Source organism: Galeopterus variegatus, unplaced genomic scaffold (genome assembly GCF_000696425.1).
Source record: "Galeopterus variegatus unplaced genomic scaffold, G_variegatus-3.0.2 Scaffold2969, whole genome shotgun sequence".
Taxonomy (NCBI): Eukaryota; Metazoa; Chordata; class Mammalia; order Dermoptera; family Cynocephalidae; genus Galeopterus; species Galeopterus variegatus.
The window spans coordinates 33,223-39,916 of NW_007729080.1; positions in this window are offsets into that span (position 1 = coordinate 33,223).

Consider the following 6,694-nt stretch of genomic DNA (forward strand, 5'->3'; position numbering starts at 1 on the left):
TATTCAAGTTAAATAGGTTAATAAGAAGTCTCTGAGACTTCTCGGGGCCTTTTAGATACTCGTATGCATTGGATATCTCCAAAAGGAGCATATAACATATGGTGTTGCACCAATTTTTTTGACCTTAGAGCACTTTTTCTTTTTTTTAATTCCAGCACATTTTGAGGGACAAATGTTCCAAGGATCAAACCTTGGCAAACCCTGCTCTAAAATCCTGTTGGAATTGTTATGTCTCCACTGCCTCTTAGCAAGTGTAGCGTACTCTGTCTAGTGTTACTAGGTAATATTTCATCTATGCAGCAACCCCATCTAGGTCACAGGCAGGGATCACATCTTGTCACATGTAGCCTCCCCAGCACCTAAAACCAAGCCGTGGACATATGAGATATTTAATAAAGATTGAGTGCTTGGGTAATAAACTTTAGACCTTGCAATTTCTAACTAGTATTTATGACCTGTTTGAGGATCAGCTGTTTTGTCCTCTGCCTGATTTGAACTTGAACAAGCAAAAAACGTTTGTTCCCAAACAGCTACCACCCACCACAGCTGTTTCCTTCCTCCTCCACCGCCCCCCACCCCCACCCCATGTGGCCCCAACAAGCCACAGGACAGCACTATTGTCTAAAATAGTTTCTCTGAAAATTGCTTTCTTTGGGTTCCCTTCCTAAAACCGAAGCAATGAAACACAACTTGATCCTAAATATCCTGAAACCTCTTGGTAACTCTCACCATTGTCCAGCAAAATCCAGAAGATGGGCTCCAGCCCAAAGGCAGTTGTTACCAAACTATTCAAAGGACCTCGGATGATGTGATATGATCCCTACAAAATGGTGCCCACAGCCTAAATCCCAGTGGAACGTGAAGCCCCTCTGGAAGAGAAGGAAAAGGCAGAGGGTGAAGCTTTCTTTTTAGTAAACCCACAATTTCTTGCTGCAGCTCCATTGCCTCAAAAGGGCACTTGCAATTTGACTCCCCAATCCTTCATCCCTTTTCTTGCCTCATGAAGCAGCACGTGAAGCAAAAACAACCTACGAGTATTTGGACTTAGAGAGACATGGCTTTGAGCAAGTCATTCAGCTTCCAAGCCTGTTGGGGAAACATGATAGACATTGCCCTTGATTCCCCAGCATCTACTCCCCCTCCCTACGGAGTGCAGCAATATTTGCGGGGGCTGACCTCAAGTCAAGGGCGGGCCCAATTGGTTCAAGGATAGCACCATTCCCGCTGCTGGTGACTGGTTCTGGAATAGGCATACAACCTGATTCCGGCCAAGGAGATGAGAGGAAATGTGTGCTGCAGGCGTGAAAAATGATAACAGACATATTGCAGACAGCAGAGATCGCAGTCCTGTTTCCAGACTCTGGGGAGAGTAGCTGGGGCTTCCCCCACCCCCAGTCTCCATCCCTGCTCTCTGAGATGTCTGCCACTGGTAAGCTGGAGAAGCCTGTGGCCGATCACCTACAAAGCAAACCATCCGAGGAATGTCTGGTATTTAGGGTATGCGGTGTGGTGTGGGTTTGTTTTTTCTGTTCATCATCATTTGGGATGGAAGTCCTTAACTATTTTGTCTAGAGGCATTAGCATGGGGCCGAGGGGCCCAGGGAGTGGAGGGTAGGAGCAGGGAGTACAACAGTCCTGACCTCTTTCCTGCTCCGGGGACTGGATGGCATCGTCCCTGACCTGGCATAGTTTGCTCGGGCTCTGACTTTTCCCTCTGCCCCACGACAGAGCTGAATTAGAGCAGCAGTAGCAGGACCCACAGGGGAAGACATTTCCTTGGGGAGAGGAATCATTGAAAGCTAAAGGAGAGAACAGGGCACGGGGGAGGCTGACCATGACACGGATGGTTGTACTTGGCCTTCGGTGTCTAGCTCCTTCACTTTGTGCAGGGGACAGAATCTGGGCTGGAAGCTCTGAGACCTGGATTCTGGTTTGGACAGGGTGATGATGAGCACATATCTTGACATCTCAGAACCTTTCTGTCTTCATGTGTGAACAGGCCTTTTGCCATAACTCACTGATTCTGGGTGGTGTACATCCTTAATGATAGACAGCTATCGATTGTTTTGAGAATACTTGGTACTCTACTAGATACTTTGTAAGTATCAGTATTTTCTCTATCACCTAACATTTATTAAGTGCTTACAATATGCCAGTCACTGTTCCAAGGGCTTTTTTCAAACTGATGCATTGAACCCTCCAAGGTAGGTACTAGCCCCATTTTCCAGGTGAGGAAATCAAGGCAGAATAAAGGTAAATACTTTCCCCAAGTACATGCAGCTAGAAAACAGCAGATCCAAGAAGCAAACTCAGGCAACCTGGCTCAGAACTCACATCTTCAGCCACAGTGTTATGTATCATACATTATTTAATTTGCATGTAACGAATGGGGGCATTATCTCAACTTTACAGATGAGGAAACTGAGACCCAAAGAAGTTGTACATTTTAGCGCAGATTACACAGATTTATGTTGTAGAGCCACAAACTCAGCCTAGCTGTGCCATCCAAAGGTTTCCACCACCTCAGGCCACCTCTTGACAGATTAAAACAGCCAAAGAGAGAAGACTTCAAACTCCCAGGGTGGCCACTGCAGCTCGTTGGATTTGATCTTGGAGGTCTACATTTGTAGGCATGATCAGGATGTCAAAATATTTTCAAAAAGTTAAAAATATGATTCTCATACAAATAGATAGTATATGTCAAAGATTTGTTTAACTCATTAATGAGAGAAGCAGCAGAGTAGCAAGATTCATTTTTAAAAATACAGAATATTAATCGTCACTGAAAGAAAGAATGCTAGAATAAATTGCTAAATTACTTACAAAACAGATTACCCTACCAGGCAGCAAAAGAAATAGCCTTTGGGTTGTAATCTATTTTACTGGAGACATCATACCTTTTATAAGACAGGAATCCTTTTTTTAATAAATAAATTTATGAAATAAATTTAAGAAGATTAAAATCATACGAAGCATTTTTTTATAATAATGGGATAAAACTAGAAATCAATAGCAGAAGAAAAACAGGAAAATCCATAAATACATGGAAATTAAGTAACATACTGTTAAACAACAAATGGGTGAGAGAAGAAATCACAGTGGAAATTTTAAAATACCTGGAGACAAATAAAACATTGCCACCAAAAAATAAAAATAAAAATAGAAATGGGTGAAGCAAAAGCAGTATTAAGAAGGAAGATTGTAGTAGTGAACATATACATTAAAAAGAGAAGAAAGATTTCAATCAATTACTATTGTAATAAAAAGAAGAAAAGAATAAAGATTGGAACAGAAGTAAATGAAATAACAATAGAAAAATAATAGAAACAAATCAACTAAAATTTGTTTAAATGATAAACAAAATTGGCAAATATTTAACTAGATTAACAGAGGAAAATGAGATAATTCTCAAATAATTAAAATCAGCAATGAAAGTTGGGGCATTATTACAGATACCACAAAAAATATATATTTATTTTTGCCACAAAACAAGTCTTAATACATTTTAAAAGGCTAAGATCATAGAAAATATGACTACAATAACAGAAGGAAATTTAGAAAATTCACAAATGTGTGGAAATTAACACTCTCCTAAATAATGGGTAAAAAGAAAAATCACAGGGAAATTAGAGAGTATTTTGAGATAAAAAATCAAAGCTCAACATATCAAGATTTATAGGATGCAGGGTTCATGCAGTGCTTAGTGGAAAATTTCTACTTGTGAAAAAAGTGTATTTATATTAAAAACAAGACAAATCTCAAATCTGTCATTAAATTTCTACCTTAAGAAAACAGAAAAAGAATAGCAAACTAAACCAAAAGAAAATATAAGTGGGGTATAATAAAGATTACAACAGAAACATATGAAATAGGGAATTAAAAAATAATAGAGAAAATCAACAAACCAAAAGTTGATTCTTTAAGAAGATCAGCAAAATTTGCAAACCTTTATCTAGACTGACCAAGAAAAAAAAGAGAGAAGTCCCAAATTACTAAAATCAGAAGTTCAGAAGTAAAGCAGGGGCATTATTATATCATCATTATGGTTTTTTGTGGTGATAAAATTTAGTTTCTTTCTCCTTCTCATTTGCATTTTTGTTCTACCTGTGGGTTTTGTTCTTTCTTGTGTATTTCTGATAGTGACTTTCTTTCAGTTTTTGGATTCCAGATGAAGAACTTCCTTGAGGATTTCTTGTAGGGCTGGTTGTGTGGTGATGAACTCAGTTTTTGTTTGTCTGGAAAATGAAGTATTTTTCCCTCATTCCTGAAGAACAGCCTTGCTGGGTATAGTATTCTTGGCTGGCAGTTCTTTTCTTTTAGTGTTTTGAATATATCATCCCATTTTCTACTGGCCTGTAGAGTTTCTGTTGAGAAGTTTGCTGTTAGCCTTATAGGGGCTCCCTTATTGGTAATGCTGCTTTTCTCTTGCTTCTTTAAAGATTCTCTCTTTGTCTTTGAGCTTTGCCAGTTTGACTACAATGTGTCCTAGAGAGGAATTTTGGGGGGTTGAATCTGTTTGGGGATCTTTGAGCCCCCTGGATCTGAAGGTCCATGTCTCTCCCAATAGCTGAAAAGTTTTCTGTTATTATTTCATTAAATAGATTTTCCATGCCTTTTCCTTTCTCCTTCCCTTCTGGAACACCTATGATTGTAATGTTTGTATGCTTAAGTTTGTCTGTTCTCTCTTTTAGGTTTTCGTCATTTTTTACAATTCTTTTTTTCCTTTTTTAGGTCCACCTGAGTTATTGCAAAAAGAGTCTCTTCAACATCAGAAATTCTGTCTCTTGCTTCTTCTAGCCTGCTGCTTAAGCTATTGGTTCTGTTTTTTATTTTGTTGAGTGAATCCTTCAGTCCCATGAGTTCTCCTACATTCCTTTTTAAGGTATTAATCTCTTTGTAAATATCCTCATTCTTATCCTGGATTTTTTTTCTTGTTTCATTATGCTGTCTGAGTCCTCTCATATCTCAGTGAGATTCCTTGTTGCTCAGAATTCCTTTTTAGTCATTTCAAGGGTTTCCTGCTGTATAGGGTCTGGTATTTGAGAATTACTGTATTCTTTTGATGGTGTCATATTTTCTTGGATTTTTTAATTTCTAGTATCTCTACATTGGTGTCTGATCATCTGGTAGAGCAGTTGCTTTTTCTATTACTCTGGAGTGAGCTTTGAGGAAAAAGATGTCTTTTTCTTTTTTTGGTCTCTGCTGGTGACTCTCTTTGTGACAGTTCAGTTGAGTGGCTGCCGGACCAGCTGTATGATATGGTCTGGTTTTTGAGAATTACTGTATACTTTTGGTGGTGTCATATTTTCTTGGGTTTTTTTGTTTCTAGTATCTCTATGTTGAAGTCTGGTCATCTGGTAGAGCAGTTGCTTCTTCTATTACTCTGGAGTGGGCTTTGAGGAGAGAGACATCCTCTTATTTTTCCAGTCTCTGCTGGTGACTCTCTGTGTCAATGCAGTTGAATGTCTGGTGGGCCCCCTGCATGGTGGCTGTGGCNGCGGTTTTTTTGTCTGAAAAATCCACTATTTCTCCCTCATTTCTGAAGGATAGCCTTGCTGGGTATAGTATTCTTGGCTGGCAGTTTTTTTTCTTTTGGTATTTTGAATATATCATCCCATTTTCTTCTGGCCTGTAGAGTTTCTGATGAGAAGTCTGCTGTTAGTCTGATAGGAGCTCCTTTATACTGGACTTGATGCTTTTCTCTTGCTTCTTTTTAAGATTCTCTTTGTCTTTGAGCTTTGCCAGTTTGACTATAATGTGTTTTGGAGAGGATCTTTTTGGATTGAATCTGTTTAGGGATCTTTGAGCCTCCTGGATCTGAAGGTCCATGTCTCTCCCTGTACTTGGAAAGTTTTCCATTATTATTTCACTGAATAGGTTTTTCATGCCTTTTCCTTTCTCCTCCCCTTCTGGAACACCCATGATTCCAATGTTTATGTGCTTAAGGTTCTCTGCTAGCTCTCTCATTCTCTTCATTGTTTAAAATTCTTTTTTCCTTTTTCTTGTCCGCCTGGGTTATCTTGAAACAATTATCTTCAAGATCAGAAATTATTTCTTCTGCTTGTTCTAGCCTGCTGCTTAAGCTATCGGTTGTGTTTTTTATTTTGTTGAGTAAATCTTTCACTTCCATGAGTTCTGCTACATTCCTTTTTTTAAGGTATTAATCTCTTTGTAAATTTCCTCCTTCATATTCTGGATTTTTTTTTTTCTTGTTTCATTATGGTGTCTAGCTGAGTCTCCTTGTATCTTAGTGAGTTTCCTTAAGATTTTTGCTTGGAATTCCTTGTCAGTCATTTCAAGAGTTTCCTGCTCTGTATGGTCTGGTTTTTGAGAATTACTGTATACTTTTGGTGGTGTCATATTTTCTTGGTTTTTTTTGTTTCTAGTATCTCTATGTTGAAGTCTGGTCATCTGGTAGAGCAGTTGCTTCTTCTAATACTCTGGAGTGGGCTTTGAGGAGAGAGACATCCTCTTATTTTTCCAGTCTCTGCGGGTGACTCTCTGTGTCAATGCAGTTGAATGTCTGGTGGGCCCCCTGCATGGTGGCTGTGGCTACTGCTGTGGCATCAAACGTTTTTATGGCAGCTGTGGCTGTGACAGTGGCTGTGGTGGGCCACCCACACAGACATGGTGTTTTCAGCATGCTCTCTAGCCTGCTTCTAGGTGGGGGTAGCCCCTCGGTTCCTTGCCTAGG